Source organism: Symphalangus syndactylus, chromosome 21, assembly GCF_028878055.3.
Source record: "Symphalangus syndactylus isolate Jambi chromosome 21, NHGRI_mSymSyn1-v2.1_pri, whole genome shotgun sequence".
Taxonomy (NCBI): Eukaryota; Metazoa; Chordata; class Mammalia; order Primates; family Hylobatidae; genus Symphalangus; species Symphalangus syndactylus.
In genome coordinates, this window is record NC_072443.2 from 60467606 (window position 1) to 60490140 (window position 22535).

At 39.6% G+C, this 22535-nt stretch overlaps 1 long non-coding RNA gene across 1 annotated transcript in view; it reads left to right on the forward strand.

The window, feature by feature from the left end:
* The window catches only part of LOC129471116 (uncharacterized), a 63502-nt gene extending 42218 nt beyond the window's left edge, over positions 1-21284 (forward strand). Inside the window, exons 3-4 of the long non-coding RNA XR_008653488.2 lie at positions 18619-18775; positions 19264-21284. This is a non-coding gene — a long non-coding RNA (uncharacterized lncRNA). The remainder of the gene's footprint in view (positions 1-18618; positions 18776-19263) is intronic.
* The last annotated feature ends 1251 nt before the right edge of the window (positions 21285-22535 follow it).

The window sequence follows — 22535 nt, forward strand, 5'->3', positions numbered from 1 at the left end:
TTCACAGGTATCTCTCTTTGATCAGTCTGCAGCTGGAGGTCAAAGAGACTTGGGGTAAGTCCCCTGTCCTCTATTCCTCTAGTTAGCAATGAGGGCATCTAGAACAGTAGATGTGGTGCTTTTTATAGGCTGATCATTTTCCTTTTTCCCTCCCTTCCTTCTTTTAGTCTTTCCTTTTCTTCTTCTCCCTTCTCTTTGCTTGTTTCCTTCCTCCTCCCTTAAATAAATTAATTTATTTTGTAAATTACCTCTCTCCTTTATTCTTGCCATCTCTTTCTTTTTTCTCTTCTCTTCTTTCTTCCTTATTTTCCACCTCTACCTCTTTCCCTTTTCCCCTCCCATTTTGTATGTTAAGTTCCCCCTTCTGCTCCCTCCCTCTTCACTCCCCTTTCTTCTGCTCATCCTTTCTCTTCCTTGCTTCACATCCTCCTCTCTCCTCCCTTCTCCCCTGCTTTGGTTTTCCCAGTACGTCTATTCCCGGGTAGCCAGGATACCTTCTATATTCAGAGCGTCTCCTCAGGCTCCAGTTTAACCCAGAGGTTCAGCAAAAGGGACAGGATTTTTTATATTTAATTTGGCAAATAAGATGCAACCAGATGATCTAAATGCTTATGTTTGAATTCAGGCGAAGACAAGGAGAATGTGACGGGAGGGAAGGTAACTCAGTAGGGCTCTGGCCTTCCTCTTATAGAGCTCTGGCCAGCCTCCCTTAGCATGGGCTCAGTTCTATTGGCCCCTGACCCTCCATGGCTCCAGCGTTTCAGATGAGCAGTTCTTCTAAGCTTAAGGATTCTTTGTCAGATTCCCCAATTCTCAATGCCTGGTGTTCTTTGCAGAGCTCAGATCATGCTGATGTAGGTTCACGATCCCCACCAGCCGGCATTGAGCAGGATCTGCCACCATTGCCTCATGCTCATTACACATCCCATCTGTCTGTGATGCCTCTTTGGCAGTCAAAGAGCTTAATGCATTATGCATTTCAGAATATTAGAGAGATTATTTAACCACCAGGCTATCAAAACCAGGAGAGCAGAAATAATGGCAGCATCTCTTTCAAGAACTTTCCCTCAGTTTTAATGTCAAGGACGATAAGAGTATTGTTTGGAGAATTTTAAATTGTGGAGAATAAAAACAGACAATCATGGACACACAACATATACTTATAACCTCCTACTGTTCTAAGGATTGACTTTGTCAGTTTGGTTTAAGAAAGTGGAAGTATTACATGTCTTTTGGCAAGAGCCTCCCAGAATCATTAACCAATTTTGTGATTCAACAAAGGCCCATAAATTGCTAAGGGTATTACCAGAAGGAGGTAGTTTATGTATAAATAGATGAAAATAGAGGATACTATCTCTTTAATGGGTGACTTAATGATACTGTTAGGGTGATATGTTAGCAATTAATGTGAATATATAGAAGGAATAAACATAAGTAGCACTGTCAACTTGCTATTTTGACTAGGTTAGTAGTGATCTTATACCAGAACGTTTGTTGCCTGCCCTGGGAAAGCATCACTTCAGGCTGTACTTTGCTCATTAGATTACTCTAATTATTAGGAAGAACCAAGCAAATTAATGCATAGCAGGGTCTTATCAACAGTAAGTAGGCAAAAATTCTATAGAATACATGTCAAATATTGTAGTGCAGAATATGAATACTAGGTGTTCAGAGGAGCAGGGCAACAGAAAATCTGATGGGGAGGGTCGCTAAAGTGAGAAAGGTTGCTTATCAAGACTTGAACAGCCCCAAACACAACTCTAAAAATCCAGCATAATACCTTATATGGTTGCCAAAACTTTATTTGCTAAGTTCCATCTCCTAGGTCTAACATTCGGGTGTTAGTTATGGTTTAGAAATTTCTCACAGAATTCAGTGGTATGCACCTTAGTCTCCTGCAGTACAGGAGTATTACCAGGAGCCAAAGCATTTTTACTTTCCACCTTTCTCTAGAGCTGCAAGTTATCTGTCTCTTTCTACTTTCCACATTTACTTTCGGAAGAGGAAAGCCTTCCTCTTCAGGTGAATATGAATTGCTACAACTCCCCTCAAAATGGCACTTTTGGCCAACAAATTCACATCTTATTAGAAGTCTCTTTCCATAGGCAAATATCTCCATCTTTCCTAATACAAGTGCTCAAATAGCAGGATAAAACATCTGATTGGCTCAACATGGGTCATCTGACTACTTCTGGTCCAATCAGCTATGGCCAAGAGGCAGTGCCATATGGTATACCTATGGCTGTGCTTGCTTGTTTAGTGGAGGAGAGAGTAGATCTCAGGAAACATAGTTGTGGCTGGGAAGATACCTCAAAAGATGTCTACCAAATTATTGTGATATTCCAAAAGTTGAAATAAGAAGCAACATTCCAAAAGTTGAGATAAGAAACAACATCAATGATAATGAAATAGAATTGTAAAAGATGAATGGACCTGTAATCTTCTCCTAATTTAAAAGTAATGTTCTAAGGCCTTAAGCTGTCTATGAATACGTGAGTTACACACAAATTTTAATTTATAGGAATTTAACACAATCCTCAAGGCAATATTCACAAAGGCAAAAACCTTTCTATTTGACACTAAAACAGTTCCTTTAAAGTAAACAAAACTATTTGATAGTGTCGAGTGGTTTTTCCTTCACTGAATTAAATGTTTTTAAAATCATATTGAACAATGAAAAATATTTCTAATTCTTTGATTATTTTAATTAAAAAATGTTCTTCTCTTCTCTCAATATCTAAGTTAAATTACCGTCTCATTTTCTAGCCCTCTACTTTCCCCTTGAAGAAAGTGTGTTTAATTCTCTACCTTTCAGGTTGACTTCATACTGAGCCAATAATTTCTTAAATAATGAAAGTGACCTGCAATAAGCCCTGAGATATGAGTTTTATAAATAATGTCTATACCTCTGTCATTGCTGTCATTCATTCAAGTGCACAAACCCATAACTCTTCCTTCTCCAATCAAAATCAGTCACCAAGTCTTGCCAATTTCTCTTTCTTGATGTCTATCAAATCCATCTCTTAAAATACCTTTTTCTTTCGATCTTTTGTGCACACTGCTGTTCCACAAATATTCCTAAAGCACATCTTTGCCTTTGTTTATCCTCTCTGCTAACAGATTTGCAGAGGTTCACCATTATTTTCAGAATCAAGTCCACTTCGACCACCTGAGTGTGCCAGAATCTTCGCACCTCTCAAACCTTACTCCCTTCTGTCCCCTACTCCTAGCCCCCTTGCTGAATAACTCAGAAAAATGTGCAGGAAATCAAAGATGCCAAACAATATGAGTAAAATCATTTTTGAAATAGTTTTATGCCTGCTATATTTTTAAAAGCATCAAAGTCACTATGGAAAAAATTAAGACTTTGTTAGATTTCTTTATACTTCTCATACAGTTCAGTATTTGGAATATGTATGAATTACTTATATTCAAAAACCATATTACCTTCTAAGAGTTTCTGAAGTTTTTAAATGGAACTATTTCCCATGATCCTTCTTCAATAGTAAAGTCTTTGACTAAGTGAGGTCTTTAACTTACTGTTCCCTGATCATCCTACATGTAGCTTCATTGTGGAAACTTTCTGCAATGCATCCTCCCAACTCTGACCTAGAATTTCTCTCATCCTCTGGCTCTCTGAGTCCTTCAATTCCAGAGCTTAGGACTGTGGAATTACTTAGCAGACTCCCACTCCCACCCTTTCCTACAGTCTCTGTAGATGATCAATGGTTCTTAATACTTGAACCATTCATTTGGCCTAGAAAAGCACTTTATGTTGCTACTTAATTGTTTTTATAAAGCAGTCATTGTGAAATGGAAAGAAAATTCCATTGGTAATCAGACGGTATTGATTATCAAGGTTGTTTAATACATTCGACCTCCCCAGAATCCATTACATCTTCTGGGTGACAGAGCCCTGATCTCCCTCCAGCTTCTTCTCCACTACATTTTGTCTTTATGCCTCTGGGTAGAAAGGATGTCTGTCCATTCATCCTCAGCCTCCAGGGATAGTTCCCATTTGGCATGAGCCAATTATCATATCCCATCCCCCTGCCTGGCCATATGGATCAGTCAGGGATGTGCTCTGCAAGCAATCAGAGCCAAATAAATGCACAGAGGCACTGCTGGGGCTTCTGGGAAAGGAAATTTGGCTTCATCCTCAAGCTCCATGGAGAGTCTCCCATGCTTCAGCCATCAGGGAAGGACTGAAGCAGTGTAGGAGACTCTGTGGAGCCTGAGGATGAGGTCAATACTGTGAAAGGCAGAAAGAGAGAGAGAGAAACAGTGTTGGTGTCATGGGTTGGCCTGCTGGATCACACATCCTGCCTAAAGCAGGTAGCTCTGACACTTTCAGTTCTATGAACCAACTAATGGTCTAGGTTAGGATGCTTGTCTTTTACAAAACAGAGATTCCCATTGGACATAATGGTCTCTGGCAAACTATCACATTCCTCCTCTGTAAAATGAAGGTGGAGATAAGAATACTTTCCTCAAAAGACAGCTGTGAAGATTAAATAAGGTAATACATTTGCAAGTATCTAATAAACTGGGTTCTTAAAAATTTGTTGTATTTGTATATTTTTCTTTTTAAGCAATAGAAAGGCCATGGAATTTGAAGTCGCATAGAACAGACTGGAGTTTAAAGCTAGTTCTGCCTTTATTTTCTAGTTAAGTAAATGACTTCCTATCTCTGAGCCTTGATGTCTGCTTTTGAAAAAAAATAGGCATACTAATGATATTTATCATGAAATGCTGTCATTTCTAGAAACATAGTACAGCGTTTGCCGTAAGGTATACATGCAACAGGTACTATTTCTCTTCTCTTCCCACTTCTGTAATTCCCCCTACCCATGTATATAACTGTTTCCCTAGATGCACTAACCTCTTTGAAGGAGTAGAGCTAGGATCTTAGATGTTCGTTCACAGTATAACACAGCAACATGAACACTGGGAAAATGTATTACTAATTAGAATTATGCAAGAGCTATATTCTATACACATACGTTATATTATTTTATCTTTATATCAACTATTATCTGCTAAGAAATATCCACAGTTTATAGATGAGGAGGAACTTGCTCACAAACACATAAATATCACACTGCAGAGCTAGAGTCTGAATACAAATCATCTGTTTGATTGAGAAGCTCTTATTACCTTGCCAAAGAGAACAGAAAGTTGAAAAAGGAGAATGGAATAAAGAGGCAAAGTCTGGTATGGAAGCATGTGGCTGGCTCAGGTAACGAAGCTAAATTCCTGCAGCCAAATGAGAAGAAATCCACCTGTCTTTACTTGGTTCCTGTTGTTTCTAGTATCTTTCTTTGTTAACATACTACTCCCTAAAATAATTTCAGAGTTTCTCAGTAGCTTCTGAATGAGCATCCTCACTGCTTTGCCTCCTTATCTGTAATATATCATGTTGCTCTGTTATGGGATGAATCAGGCAAGAGTGCCAGATTTGATTTAAAAGGTTTTCCGCTTCCCTTAAAATCCCTGGTTCTGTAATAAATGTTAGTTTACATTTGCTCATAAAGGTATTTTATGGAGGGGGTGCTTTGCAGTTATTTCATTATTCTTCCAACTGTAGAGAAGATAAACTTTGATGTCTTTGTTTGTTCTCACATAGTCCTATGTGTACATTTAAAGTATTTTTTTAAACAAGGTAAATATACAGAGATACATTAATATATTGTAAAAAAAGAATTAGGATCAGAGATTGCCCTAGCATCTAGCTTGTGGTGGGGAATACAAAATCTGTTTGCTTTGGAATTAGGAAGACCAGGTATAGTGGCTCATGCCTGTGATCCTATCACTTTGGAAGGCCAAGGTGGGAGGACTGCTTGAGTCCAGGAGTTTGAGACCAGCTTGGGCAACATAGCAAGATCCTGTCACTAAAAAAATTCAAGAAAAAAAATTAGGCAGGCATGGTGGTTTGTGCCTGTAATCCCAGCTACTCTGGAGCCTGAAAAGGGAGGATCACTTGACCAGCCAGGAGGTAAAGGCTGCAGTTAGCTATGATTGTGCTACTGCACTCCAGCCTGGGTGACAGAGTGAGATCCTGTCTCTAAAAAAAAGAAAGATAAGAACAAAAGAAAGAAGGAGAGAAAGAAAGAAAGAAAAAAGAATTAGGGCCCCCAGCTTGTTCCCACTCCTTTGCTCTCAGTTGGAAGTGTGCATTATCACCTTGAAAGCAATGTGTTCCTTGAATGTACCAGCTCTCCTGCTTTCTTGATTCCTTAATTTGCAACTCTTGCAGAGTTGACTGTATCTGCCGTGGATTCATTCAGCAAATATCTATTTCGAGCACCTACTATGTGCCAGCTAGTAGTCTTCTATAGGTACCAAAATCAAAAGTAAAAAATGGCCATGGAGGAGTTGAGGTGAAGTTTTATACACACATAATTAAATATCAAATCTGTTGTCTATCAATTAACCAAGTTATTAACATGTTGTTTACATACTCTCAGTGCTTCTCTGAAAATGGGGAGTAGAAATAAAAGATTAGCCAGACAAGAATGAGCCTCCCACATACAGATAAGCAATACATGGCCAGGGCCTTCGCCTTTATTTATTCTGGAATTTGTCTACAAGTACCAATGCTAGGTAGATACAGGCTATCATCCAAGTGTCCCTGTAGTACAGAAAAAAACACTCATTGAGCTCTTACTGGGGACGTAATATCATGCCAAATGCTGGAAATACAACTAGGATCAAGACATAGGCTCTTCCTTTAAAGTAGTCACAGTCCATTAGCTTAGCTGCATGGGGGAAGGAGGAATAGGACACATACATGAACAAACACATGTGTTGTCAATAAAGTCTCATTCCCTTCCTGCCCCTTCCATTTCTCTCTATCCTTACTCCTGGTGGAGGTGGAGTGTCTTTAGCATAATCATCCTTAAAAGTTACAATGTGAGAGGTGATCATTATTTCTAATACTTCTGATATAATTAACAATGTAACAAATAATAACTCTCATTTTTGAACATGTATATGCCAGGCATTGTTCTAAATGCTTTTTGTATATTACCTCATTTATACTTTTAACTATTCTATGAAATAGGTACTTTTATTATTTTTTTACAGTTAAGGAATTTATGGCACAGAAATATTGTTAGTTTCTCCATAATGCAAGAGAGTTTGTCTTATAAAATGTGAGGTTTTATCTTTGCCAGCCTTGGACACCTGAGGCCAGAGGTCTTGCTGCCCTTAACCACAGAGAGTGAGGGGTTGTTTTGATGGAGCCAGGTACTTGGAGGTGGCAGAGGGGTAGATTCAAGAAGGCAAATCAAGGGAGAGGGGACTTAGGGTGCTCATCTAAAGTAGGCACTCTGTGGCCTAAAAAAGAACCCTGCGAGAAGAGTGGAGAAATATTTTGGCTTGGATGTCAAGTACGTTTGAGCTTGGCTGGAACAAATAATTATTTCTTTCTGGTATGAACAAACTGGATATTGTGGTACATGAGTTCCATGTATTATTTAGCATCATAGGTTCAAAGCTAGAGCTTTTGGAAGAGAGACATAAGAGGAAGTGGTCAGTTTTACTTGATACGGGGTTGGGATATAGAAAAGGCTTCTTGGTGGAGGATAAGCTGAATCTTGGAAGGTGAAGAGATACTACACACAAAAGAGGGATGGAGAAGGGTATTCCTGTCAGAGCAGTCAGCATGCGCAATGGCATGTAAGTGGTAAGCAGTCTTCAGATGGATCACAAGAAGTTTGGCTTGGGTTGAGTTTACCCTGCTGGGATGACGTGGCGGGAGGGGTTGGCATGAACTGTAAGTGACCTTATAAACCATATTTTACAGCAGGATATGGGAAGCTTTCAAGGACATTTTAGCAGAGGGGTAATCTGGTCAGTTTTGTTTTATCAAGCTCACTCTGAGAAGAAGATGGCTGGGAGAAAGATAGATCATGCTTCTGCTTTGCTCCCATATCCACTCTCCATATGGAACTGCTAAGTGCAGCTTAAAGTATTATCTCTTTATACTTTAATGTATAAAGTTAAAGTACATCTCTTTAAGCATGTCTTGAGTAGATCAAAGGAGAAGAAAGATATCTAACCCATGTTTTTGTGACTTTGAACTTCTCAGAAAATGGCCAAGTGTGTATTGCTCCCAGAGCAGATGGAAGAGCACTTGCAGTTTATATTCACATCTCTGAGAAATCCTAAAGATTGACTGCTTTACCAGTACTTCTCTTTTGTGTGCTGTAAAAGGCCATTGGTTAAATCAAGTCTCAATGCTGAGTACGAAGACAAAATGTGCTGATCTATCTCATCACTTTATTATTAATAAATATCAATTTCATGTCTAATTATACACTGAATGGATATTGTACTCTACACTGTGGAAGTTGTAAAAATTACTACTACTACTATTAATAACAATAATAATATGGTAGGAAACAAAATGTATTAAGCAATAACTTGGGTCAGGCATTTTTCTAAATGCTTTACACGGATTGCCTAATTTAATTCTCACAAAAAAGGCTAAAAGGTAGATGCTCTTATTATTTTTATTATATTGATGAGAAAACATGCCTGAAGGGCTACAGTTTGAAATTACACAGCTAGTCACATACAGGTATGGCTGGGATTTTACATTTGTCTGACACCAGAACCTGAGCTTTCAACTTGACACACAAAGAATTAGGATTCTAATTGAGGATATAAGCCAAGAAGATAGGGAAACAATAAAAATACCACAAGAAAGATGCAAAATAAGTATAAGTGGCTTCAGAAAAGAAAGATGATCATGTTTAATTGGCGAAGATGAGGGAAACCTTTGCATGGGAAAGAGTGCTATGTCTCAGGTTGAGTTTTGTTACAATCAAAACCTGAGATGAAGGGTAAAGTATGTGTAGTTTATTTGGTAGATGATCCTAGAATATTACAGCAGAAATGGAGAAGTGAGAAGGGAAGGCAGGCAATCGTGAACATTTCTAGAACAACTTACTGCAGGGACACCTGAGGTTCAATCCCACTGGGGACTCTAGGAGGCAGTGTAGAACATATGCTTCAGAGTAATTCCACCCTAAAGGGAAGAAAGCTGTGCTATTTATTTTCCTGCACCAAATCTATAATTGAGTGAAGGCTTCCCTAAGTTTCCGGCACCTCCAGCCAGTCCCAGCCCGGAGAACAGCCTCGATGCAGGGAGTATCCAGTGCCTGCAGTAGGATGGGACTGGAATTTCCTGGAATGGTGATGGCTGAGGGGAAATGAACCAGGCACCAATAGTGTGAGTTATTATATTTGAAATGTGGACACTCCTAGCTGAAAAGGAGGTGAGAGATGTAATCTTTCTTTATTCTGGCCCAATTTTGTGCCTGGCTAAAAATCTAGGGTTCTGCTTCTAAAGAATAAATAAAGAATAGATATAGAGAGACATCTCTCAGTCTCTGACACGATGGTGTCCATGAAATGGTTTATGGGGGGATGTGATTTGCTTAGAAAGACTAGAGATGGTTTCCCTGAAGAAATGTTAACTGAGCTGAGCTCAGAAAGCTGAGACCAGCCAAAGGTCTCTCTCTCTCTCTCTCTCTCTGTGTATGTGTGTGTGTGTGTGTGTGTGTGTGTGTGTGTGTGTGTGTGTGTGTATGGCAGGGAGGGATGATAGCAGCTAAGAGCTTGAGGCAGAGGAGAACATGGTAAATTAGAAGACCTGAAGGAAAAACAGGGTGGCAGTAGTTAGGGGAAGAACAGATACAATGGAGACTTCAGAAGGTGGGACACCAAACAGGGCCAGGTTAATATGAACTAGCCTGTGAACCCGATGTTCTTAAATATTCCCCTCAAATAAGGTATTATGTTGGCCTAGTTAACAGCCTGTGCATCAGAAGATCCTTAAGGAATGACTGTAGTTACAGGGAATGTGAGGTTCTGTAGCCAGGTGAGATACCCAGATGCAGTCTCCCACTCTGCCCCTGAACTCATACCAAGTGAGTGGATGCCTACATTCGTTAAGGATGCATTTGGCTATAAATAAACTGTGGCTTAAATTAACTCAAATACAAAGAAAATGTATTTCCCATAAAGAGGTATGTGATCAAGCTCTGGTGATCAGGGATATGGAGGTTTCTCTCCTGTCCACTTAAATCTTTCTTCTATCAACTTTGTATCTGCTTGGCTCTCCTCCTAGTCGCACGATGGCTGCCAGCAGCACGTGGGGCAAGTGACTGCGTGGTTACAGTGGGAGGGAGATAATCCATTTCCCTCACTCTAGGATAAATATTCTTCCCTTCAGTCTTACTGAACTGACTCATATTGAGCTTATCCTGGATCCAATGATAATGACCAGGAGAATTTCTAGAGTAGATTGGCTCAAGCTTGATATCCAATCACCATCAAGAAAGATCGGGGTACCACATCTGGCTTAGACTAATGAAGGACAATTTCTGGAGGTGAAGATGGAGTTAATTATGAGAACAAAATGAATACTTACACAAAAATAATTGTTTTGGAAGGAAGGAGGGAAGAAAACATGATGCTGGGTTGACCACCAAAAATACTCACACCACTATGAAATTCATCTGTTCTTCAAAATAGCCATAGAAAATATAGGACTGACAACAGATAAATTTCAATGCATAGCTTTCCTTGAAGATATTCATTTGTAGCAGCTAAGTAGTGCAGTTAAAATTCTGGACTCTGGATCTGAATGCTTGGGTGCAAATCCAGGCACTACCATGTACCTGACATATGATTTTAGACAATTAAATTCTTAGTTACTAATTACTTATATACTCTACCACAGTGGGTTGTGCAGATGCTGAAATGAGATGATATTTCAGCTGGAACCATCCTGGGCTTATAATAAGAACTCAATACATTTAAGCTAATATCATCACTGTTTGCTTAGTACAAAATGCTTTTCTGCCAGTTAAGCTAAAATGAAGCTAGAACTTGTGATAAGAAATTTCCAGCTTGAAGATATCTTTGGGAATTGGCAGAATCGATATGAATTTAAAATGATTCCTTCTAAATATCCAGTTTAGAAATCTAGGTTTTGAAAATGCAATGAAGGCAGTAAAAAGAACATTCTTGATATGAAAGCATAACCAGAATATTAGAGTTTCCAAGGATAGACATTACTGAGCCCTTTCAAGGAACAGATGGACTTACATATGAATGAATGAAGTGATAGCCTAGGTATAATTATTGGGAGGACACAATGACACTGTTATTAGACTGGGGATATGTAGAATTAGAGAAGGCTCCAGACAACTTTCTTTCATTGCCCAAAAATCATTAAAGGAAGTTGGGGCTGGGAGAGCCAGGAGAACTAGCTTCCTAAGATGATTCCATTGCTTATGCCAAATCACAGCCAGCTATTCTGTAGTTTTGCAAATCTCCCTCCAGAGAGAAGAAGATAATTTTCAAAGCAGCTAAGCCCACATAACCACTAAAATGGAAATGAAATTAATGGAATAGTTTTTATATTCCCTCTCACACTCATCTACAATAAATCATGCAAAGCCACAGTATTTCTGCATTTGTCACACAAATAGTCCCTTTCCTCCTAATGACCGTACTTCTGTCTTTAAATACAGAGAAATAGATTCACTGCCTAGAGTCTGGGGAAAGCCTGCATTTGCTCATAAACAGCTATGAAAGAATAATGCTTGTGCAGTCCAACTGGCACTTGCCTATGGGACTGTTAGACTGTGGGAGGATGTTCAAACAAGAGAAGTGCAGAAAAAGACCCAGTCTTCCTTATAGCTTGGGGCCCATCCAGCAATTGAAAGTGTACTGTTCCATTGTCAACTTTTTGAGAGAAGCCACATCGCAAAGCCATCCCTCTTTTCATCTTTGCCTGCCTAACTTACATTGAGAACTGAAAGGATCAGACCACTCAGGGGCTCTTGAAAAAATGTACATTAGTCCAGAAGGAAACAAATGGAAAAGCTCTCCAAGAACAGTAAATATTCTTTGTACTGATGTACTACTTTCATCTGCAATTTAAAAGGGCTTTGTGTTTAAGAAAATGTCACTGTTATTCCCTACCAGAGGGCCAAAGTAAACCCAGACACACAGGATGAAAGGACTCTCACTTGTCCTTCTTGGTCTTTAGAGTTTAAACTGCTCCTAGGTTGAAACTAAGCAAAGAAAAAGAATCTTGGATTGTAAATCAAGAATGAAATTATTTGAAAATGGTGGATATTTCTCCAACTCAGGTGCATATGCTCCCTCGGGGGTCTGGCCTGGTGTGCCTGGTGATATGTGAAATCTCAGGATAAATAAAATCTGTTTCAGGGGAATATCTGTTCTACCCGAAGGTTAGCATGTCAAGTGGAAATGCATTTGGCTGCAAGTAACAAAAACAATGGTTTAAATAGGGGCTTAATTTGACCACATGACATCTCCAGAATTAGGCAATTGGTGCTTTTAGGGACCTAGATTCCATCTTTTCCTTCTCAGCAGCCAACCTTTAACCATCCTTAGCATATCAGCTTTTGCCCTATTTTTTGTCCTTTTATTCTATGACTTTTATACTTTCAGGGCCCAAGTCTGTGTACAAAGTGGAAAGAAGAGAACAGGTTGTTGAGTAGTGCTTGCTGTCTCCATCCCCTTTTTAAGGAAAGCAAAAACTTTCCAGAATACTCTCCATAAAAATTCCGTTTCACTTTCAGTTTCCAGAATCAGATCATATTTCATTCTTAGTTGTAGGGACCAATACACATCAGAAGTCAGAATTTTCAAAAAAAAAAAAAAAAGAAAGAAAGAAATCAAAATTGCCTAAATGGGCTTAGGACACTGATGACCCTGTATTTGGGGCTCATATCACATTGTCACCTTTAACAAAATTAGGGTTCTTTCAACAAGAATAAAATGTCTATTTGCTACTCAATTAATGGGATTAGCACCAGTGAATAATTGGGAATATTTTTAAAGCACTAAAACATGGTAGTATACATAGTATGTCAAAATGCAAAATTTGCATTACATTTTACAACAATATTTGAAACAGTTGCATGCTTTCAACATGCCACTGCAAACCCATCTTTGTGATATCTGGATCTCCCTCAGCCCTTGCCCTTGTCTGACCCACTTCCCGCCCAGTAACATGGTAATCTTTGAAAGACACCCTCTGAATATGTTGCTTCCTTGCTTAAAATCCTTCAATATCATTCCAGCAGGGCAGGAAGTTTTCTTGTTACATTCAAAATCCCTCAGACTTCTCTCCAGCTACATTTCTTACCATTCCTCCTCCTCACTTTTGAAGCTCCGATTGCTCAATTTTTCAACAGCACCAAGCTCTCTTGCCATTGAATCTGGTGCATGCTGCACCCTCTGTCTGCATCACTCTGCTCCAACTTCCTGAAATTCTTTTCCCCTGGCTAACTCCCTGCCGTCTTTCCACCTGTTACTTCCTCTGGGAAGCCTTCTCTGATTCCCCCAACAACATTTGATGCTCCTACTTTATGCTCTTCAATACTCTCTCGTTGCATTTAGAGTTCTTTCTCAATATTGCTGTACATTCCTCAGAATATGGAACTTTTCCATCTTCTCCATCTTGTTCACTATTTTTTCCTCCACACCTAGCATATTGCCTGGTACTCACTAGGTGTTCCATAAATATCTTGATTTTTAGTTTATTTCTAGTTGCTTGAAGTTTGTTGAAATAATCCCAACTTACTTATTTACAGCGCACTAACTATACAGGGGAAGCTCTATTGTTTCTTAAAGAGTTTGAATAACAGATAAGCTAGAAACGAAGAAAGGAATATACGGTATCAGAAGCGAAGAGAAATTTGACCAGTGGTCAAATGAGGCAGAGATGTCCCCATCATTAGAAGATTTAGTGGAGGATAAGCATTTTATCCCAGTCACTCCTATAAAAACTGCCTTTCTTTTTTATAAGCAAGACTTTTATTTTGCTCGTGACTTGTTTTGCAAAGAGCTCTGTCATCTCATATTTAAGGGTTTGTTGTTGTTTTGTTTTGTTTTCCTCCAGGTTTACAAGTGAGGGTGTGAGGCCTAGAATACTCATTTTTGTGGTGTTTCTTCTCTAAATTCTCTGATCTTTTTTTTTTTTTTTTTTTTTTTTTTTTTTTTGTGAGCCTTGTTAGCGTCTCTCTCTGGCAGGCTGGAAACATGTTGAAGGAATGGTGGCACCTGAGAGTTCCCAGGTACCATGCTTGTTATTGATACTTCCAGATTCATGGTTCATGTTTCAGAAGAAGGACAGGCAGAGAAAGGATCATCTGAGCTCTCTGATCCAGCCATATCAAAACCCAGAAGCTCCTCTGGACTTCCCAGGTTTATGAGTCAGCAAATTTCCTTTCTGCTATAGCTCTTTTAAATTGAGATTTTGTCATTTACAAATAAATAGTGAATACAGGATTTGAAATGAGAAATGTAATAGTTGATTGACTTGATGTCTCATGTCAACCCTGTGGCTCATGGTGGGAAAAGTTATTCCTACCCAAACCACTGAAGACTCCATTATCAGAAAATGCAGAATGTCAGGAGACAAAAGCAAATAAAACAAAGATGTCTACTTTGTCCATGTGGCATTGGTACCAAAGCAGGGAAGGGAAGGGTGTGGTCCCTGGCGAGGGCTCCACACCCTGCCTGCGCCCACAGACCCAGGTGAGGATGGGCATACCTACCTTCATGCCCAAATGTTGCATTTCCCAAGACTACCCTGGCCTGCCATGCCCCCATCCTGTGCCTATTATGCCTATACAAACTCTGAGTCCCTAGCAGGCAGACCCACAAGTCGCTGGACGTCGAGAGGAACATGTGGGTGGAAGAAGACACAAGTGGCTGAATATTGAGAGGACATCAAGGGAAACACACTGGAAGAAGAGCACAGGACAGACGCCGGCAGGCCAGCAGGCCATCGACTGGTGGAACGATGTGGACTTTGGCTGGGTCAGTCAGAGGAGAGCCTGGGCCACTGAGTGGTCTGACTCCAGGGTAAAACCACCTTCCCACTCCATTTCCCTTCTGGCTCCCATATCTGTTGAGAGCTACTTACACTCAATAAAACCTTGCACTCATTCTCCAAGCCCACGTGTGATCCCATTCTTCTGGTACACCAAGGCAAGAAACCTCGGGATACAGAAAGTCCTCTGTCCTTGCAATAAGGCAGAAGGTCTTGAGGTCTTGAGCTGACTAGCACAATCTGCCTATGGAAGGGTAAACTAAAAGAGTACCCTGTAACACAGCCCACTGGGGCTTCAGCTGTAAACATTCATCCCTAGTCATTGCCGTGGGGTTGGAGCCCCACAACCTTCCTGTCTGCATGCTCCCCTAGAGGTTTGAGTAGTGGGGCACGTAAGAAGCGAGCCACTTCCCGTTGCATTGACCTGAGAGGGGGACAAGGGAAACTTTCCCATTTCAACATGTCTCTTTGTCACTGCAGCTTCAGCTAAATTCATAAAATTGCCTTTATTTCTGAGACCTGGAACTTTCTTTGGGGCAGTGGAAGTGGACAACTTTCTGAAAATTAATTTTCCAAATGTTCATTTCCTAAGGCTAGTTCACTGGTAGCCAATTTGTCAAAAGCCAATTGTAAGCTTTAATTTAAACTCAAAAGTAAATAAAATAAATCAGAATTACCCAAAATATAACATATAATAAATCAAGATTAAAGAAAAATGTCCATATTAATACTGAGAATTTAGTGCCAAGCAATAAAATGTGTATTTTTCTGAATATTATATTTGATACCCAAAGATGAACATTTCTGTTAAGATGGTTAAGTCTTTTTAAATTTTTACAAAATTACAATGAGCAAATTTGGTATATTTGGCCAATTGATCATTCAATGACTAAGCTTCTTCCCTTGGGCAAGACCTAGAGTAGGTGACTGGAACCACTGATGTTCTTCACAGGCTTATTTGAAACACTTGAATTTATACCAATAAGCAGGCTTTTTTTTTGTCAATAGGGCAAGAGGTCCAATGTAAGTGGAAAAAAAAAGTGCAAAAGAGGACACCTCCCATAGGGAAAGGTCTGTACAGGCCACAGACATTCAACACTGCCTTCCCTTCACCCCACTTGCCAAGTCTCTGATTTGATATTAAGCTACCACATTTTGAGATAACTTCCGTCTTTTATAAACACTCTGTTGTAGTTAAAGGGTCTGTTTTCCAAGACTGATTGAGTCTTTTACTGACAGTGAATTCGTGTAAGTCAGAAGAAGCAGTTATGCTGTAGTAAGGAATCCGTCCCAAGTCTTAGCATCTTAATGCAACCATGTTTTGTTTCTTGCTCATGTTCCATGCCCGATGTAATTGTTATCACTGACAGATCCTATAGGAGCTATATGAACATACAGCTATACTACCTGAACTCCTGGCTTCTTTGGACAGCTCAGCAGAGGAAAAGGGGGCACAGAAAATCAAACAAAGGCTCTTAAATACTTCCACTTGAAAGTGATAGTTCTCGTCCACTCACATTCCACTGGCCGAAGCACATCATGAGGCTACACTCCACTTCAAGTGGGCAGGGGATTGTAGTCCTCTTTGTCCCTGATTAGAAGAGAAATGAATGTTGGCAAACATTAGTATTACCAAATACCGAAAATTAATTGTCCTGTGTCTCTGTTAACTCATCTGTAAAATGAGGATGATAATATCCATGTCATAGAGCTATTTATGAAATGGAAAATGAACTAATAAATATACAAAGCCTAGCATTATACTTGGTAGACACAAAACAATAAAATTAACTATGATTATTATTATTAGCATTAATATTTATCTTCAGGATAGACTATTACATTGAGTAGCATCACTCTAGGTCTTTTAAAAAAGTATTTCATATATAAGATCAGATTAATTTTCTTTGGAACAAGTTGCATAATCACTAAATTTGTTTCTTCTTTTCTGTAAATGACATCATCACTCACCCATTTACTCAAGCTAGAAATTTTGGCATTATCCTTGATGCCCCTCTTTCCTTACTTCCCTAATTCAATCAATTCACCAGGTCCTGTGAATTCTGCTTTATGAATAATTTTCCACCCCACTGTTCTCACCTATTCCACACTACCATCATTGTTATGTACTGAATTTTTGTGTTTCTTCTTCCCAGTCCAAATGTCTATGTTGAGGCCCTAACTTCCAATTTGACAGGGAGAGATGGGGTTTTTTCAGGGGGGAATGGGAACTTTGGGAGATAATTAGATTTATATGAGGTCACAAGGGTGGAGTCACCATGATTGGATTAATGTCCTAATAAAAAGAAAAAGGTATACCAGAGCTCTCCATCCTCTATGTGAGGACACAGCAAGAAAGCAGCCGAATGCAAGTCAGGAAGGGAACCCTCACCAGAACCTGACAAGCCTGGCACCCTTGGGCTTCCAGCCTCCAGAACGCTGAGAAATAAATGTCTGCTTTTAAAGACACCCATTCTATAGTGTTTTGTTATGGCAGGCCAACCTGATTAAGGACAATCATCTTTTCCACAGACTGCAGCAACTCCCAGCTGGTTACCCCAGTATTCATTCTGCTCTTCTCCAACTTTTATTCACATAGGAGCCACAGTGACTTTTTTTTTTTTTTTTTTTTTTTTTTTTTTTTTTTTTTAGCTTAGAGATGATTAAGCTTCTCTCTGGATGATATCCTTTAATGGTTTCTCATTTTATTTTTTACCAAGGCCTACAAAGCTCTCTATGGGAATGAGCAACCATTCTGCATAAAACGACATTCTATTCCCCAGGGATCAGGGAGTCATCCATATGAGACTCCCTACCTTGAATTTCTACAACTACTTTTATTATTTCTTAAAGAGAAGATGGGTTGGTGGACAGGTAGAAGAGGAAAGAGAAGGCTTAGGGAATCCCATCAAATATTTCCTGCTCCTTTTTATCTCCTGAGTACCTTCCTGATGAAGAAGTGGTTCAGTCTCTAGTTAGGTGTTTGAATCTGAAAGAAGAAATGACAACGTCTTTCATTTTGTGCTTCAATTTCAATTCATTGTTAATAGCTTCTCAAAGGATTAAGGTGAGAATGTTAAATGGGGCTCAGTGTGAAAAAGCATTGAAATTATTTAGTAATGTCTGCCACTGGTGAGAATGTAGGGAAGAGTGACTGGTTTTGTAACCATCATGTCAGCCCTCCAACCTGGATGATAGCCTTTCTCTGACATCCGAGGAATCATCTTCCTTTGAAGAGCTTTCTCTCAAAAACCATTAGAAATACTAGTGATCACTTACTTTCTGAGAGTGTCAGAAGGTTTAAATGCTGGTAAAGCTTAAAGAAAGTGCATCATAACGCTAGACAGATGTGACATTCATTCCGTGTCTTGTAATTTGCTTTCACTGCTGGAAATTTTTATTTCTCTCTTATGTGGAACAAGAGTAACAACAATATTCTGGTTCAAACAGAATCTTTTTATTCAAAGGTCTTATGGTGTGATGGGTAAAAACTTGGGAAACGCCTGCAGGGAATTAGCAGCACAACTTGCTTACTCGCTTTCAGCCTATTAAAATTTTCCTGAAACTTATAAATGGAAAGTTGTTTTGTTCCCAAGGGTCTGCTTGTATGTTGCTTCAGTTTTTAGAAACAATTTAAGAAAATAAGCACAGGACCTGGGAAGTCTGCAGAAAAGTTTCAACTAAGATGAAAAACTCAGTTAACTTTATTATTTTGTTTCCTTACAAAGCCCATGGATCATACCACATTGTTCTTTCTGCAAAACAGTTGAGAATTACCAGTAATTGGGACTGTTTACATTCAATGCCATCATGACAGAAGCAGCTTTATTATATTGCAGAGGAATGATTAATACATGATGGGGATTAAAGATTGCATCGCAGCAGGTAAGCCTCTTGTCTGATATGTCATTTCACTGATTACAAAGGAATGCAAACTATATAAACAGAAATAATGTTTTTCTCTTATGCTAATTTTAGCCTAGCCCACCTGTGCATTTTCAATTAAATGGAGAAAGGTGAATAATATTAGGTTTGCTAAGGTAGATTTCTGCCTTGTCAGCCCACCCTATCTGATATTAAATGCAGTTACATCTTATTTAAACTCCATTTTTAACCTTTTTTTAATTCCTGAAAAGATAAAATTCAAGCAAATTACTTATATGAGCTATGAGATTTAGGAGATGTGGCATGATTTGGGTAAGGTAAAAGGCTTATCTTTCTTGACAAATTGTACAAATTAGAGCAATGTTCTTGGCTATTTGACTATCGTGATATTGTCATTTCCTAGCCTTGTGCTTGTTTGCAACAGATCTTTAATACCTAATATTGTTAATTGCACAACGTATCAATACTCTCCTTTGCCTCTATCACAGGCCAAGGCAAGAGGCAATAAAGATTAATAATTTTAGATTTCCACTGTAGCAAGAATGGGAAAAAAGTGTCATCTGAAATGCCAACTTCAAGCAATTGCAGTGATTTCCTGGAACCCTACGTGACAAGTCCAGATTCAGTGGGAAAGACTGTGAGGATCCCTTAGCAATGTTTACGATGGGCAAGTCTTGTGATGGGGTTACCCTCCTTGCATTAGAATTTGCAGTCTTCTATTAGGCCATTAGCCTTTGACAGCAAAAACTGTATGTATCTCATTTTTGTAGCCCCAGTGCCAGGCACACAGCAGCTGCTCCAAAAGCAAAGGACATCAAGTCTGAATCAGGCTGCTTGGGTTTAATGGCTGTCTTTGTCGCTTACTAGCTGAGTGAACTCGTCATGTTTATAACTTAATTGTGGTTCAGTTTCCTTCTCTACAGAAAAGGCATGAGTTCCTCATTCATAGAGTTATAATAAGGGTTAAATAAAGTCATGCATATCCAAAGCTTAGCCTAGTGCCTGGGACATAGTAAATACTTGAGGAATGCAGGTATAAATTAACATAGGAATGAATAACATTGAAAAGAAACAGAGAGAAGGATCCTAAACCGTCCTGCTGGTATATTCATTTATGATTCAAAAATCCTCAATTGTTAAAATTTGGGTCAGAACCTTATTATTCCAGGTTGTTGGTAAATGTGAGGACCCTTCTGGGTTTGGAAGTAGAACAATAAATTGAGAGGCCAAAGAAGCTGCAAATAAAAATTGGCTTCTCTGGGAAAATGATTTTCACATTTATACCTACCTGCCTTTTGTCCTCCTATGCATTTCTCCAGATGTGATACCAATGTGATACAATTGTTGTTTATTCCTTCTTTGACAATAGCAAGGTAGAGTGAGCCTGCCAGTGAGGGCTTAAAATATAGCTCCAGAGACATTCACCACTACTTCCTGCCTCCATGGTTACACATTCCCTTTCACAAATAAAACATGGCCTCATGCTTCATGCTGAGCTTGCATTTTACACACATCATTTGGATCTTCTCTGCAAACCTATGAAGTGGGCATGGTGATCTTCCTTTACGAGTAGAGGAACTGAGGCCTAAGATGGGGAGCAATTTCCCTTTAAAAAACTTTTATTGTCAAGGTCCAAATGGCTGATGATTCATGCCATAGACATCCCAAACCAGCTGGTAGGCAGAGCTCTTGGCATTCCAAATGGAAACGTGGAACAGACACAGATCACCTGGCCACACAGACCTCAGCTCTAAAGACAGATGACTACTTACCTGTTAAAGTTTCCTGTGCACACTAATTTTTAAAATCTAGAGGTAGATAATAAGTAGGTTAAGTTACATTTTAAATTATCCCATGAACATTTGAGAACAGAATCATTTTAAGAATCTTGATTCTGAGATTCACTGTTGGGCTTAAGTCACTGCTTCTGTGATGGTTGGTTTTGGGTGTGAACTTGACTGTATTAAGGGATACTTATCTGGGAAAGCATTATTTACTCTCCATGCTTCAGTAGATACTGAGCCCTTCCCTTTTCTGCTGAAAGGGAAACCCAGGTCGTTTGGCATTTGATTAGAATAATTGGGCTGCCCCAGGTGTGTCCGTGAGGGTGCTTCTGAGGGAAACTGGGACTAAATGAAGAAGATCCGCCCTCCATATGGGCAGGCACGATCCAATTGGCTGGGAGCCCCAAATAGAACAAAAAGGCAGATAGAGGGCAAAGTCTCCCTGGAGAAGAGACCTGCCTGTAGACAGACATCAGAACTCCAGGTTCTCCAGCCTTTGGGCTCCAGGACTCACACCAATGCGCCACCGGCCTTTCTGACCTTGAGCTTTGGACTGAGAATTACACCATAGAATGCCCTGGTTCTGAGGCTTTCAAACTCAGACTGAGCCACGCTGCAGGCTTTCCAGATTGTCCAGCATACAGAAGGTCTGTTGTCGGACTTCTCAGCCTCCATAAGCAAGTAAGAAAATTGCCTCTAACAAATCCTTTTTCATATATCTCTCTATACATCTGTAGGTTCCGTCTGTGGGGAGAACCCTAACTAAAACCCATTCTCAAAGGTAGCATGTATAAGAATTGCCTGGGGCAGGGGGATGGAGTCTTGCTAACACACACGTTGATTCAGAAGAGGTAGGGCCTAGGATTTTCTGTAGTTCTGAAACACTTCAGATGCTGTTGATGCTGATGCACAAGGAGCACACTATCAGTTTTCAGTCAGGCTTCCACAAAGTGCTTTCTGCAGGTGTCTTGCATCAGAATATGCACACATGAGGAGAGTCTGCTTTAGTTGCTTAGTGGGTCTCAGGTGGGTCTGGAGAGACCAGGGGAAGCTGCCTGTTTAAAATGCATTCAGGTGATTCAGCTACATATTAACAAAGCATTGTGACATTAATGAAAGTGTTTTGCAAACTTGCTCCATCATTAGAACCACCTGCTAGTTAAAAGGCACTGATTTCCCACGCTTTCCCCCTTACAGACTCAGTTTTAAAGATCTGGCTTATCTCGTTTTGATCTATGCAATTCCTGATAATAGCTTAGTGAGGTTACGGAACTTGTCCAAAATCAAAAGTAGTAAATAGTAGTCTCAGGTGTATGTGTAGACTAATGGAGAAGTGTCAGAGGAGAAGAAATAGTAAATAAGAGACAAACAGGGAATTAGAGACTTGCATCGAGATATTTACATGAGTGCACCTAGAGTACTCAGTGCCACTGGGCTAGCTTTGGAAGGCTTGCTCACCCAACAGAGTTGTACAGTGGCTCCTCCACAGTGTGCCTGGGTTTCAGGAAGGCAAGAAGCAGGTCTTGCATTCAGACTGGTGCAGGCTAAGCTTGAGACAAGACAGCCACGTGGACTCATAACTGCATGGAGAACTTCAGTGAAGGAACTTCTAGTCTCTACCATACCGGTAACACCTGCCTTGGTTTTTTTTTTTTTTTTTTTGGTAAAAATAACCTGCACAAACATAATGGGAAATCATGTTCTAAAAATATAACTTTCCTAGTAATCCTCTACCCTTCCATATCAACTTAAGTCAATTATAATCCTTTTTGTCCCCCAGTTTTTACACACATAAATTTTCTAATGTTGGCAAGACTGTTATTTCAGAGACCAGTGAGACTTATTAAAGGTATCTTAAGGGTCTAAACTAGCAGCGATATATAGAAGTTAGTGGAGGACATATTTCTGTGGACAGAGTAAGGGAGAATGGTTTAAAATACTCGCATAATAATTAGACCAGAGACAGCAAAAATATT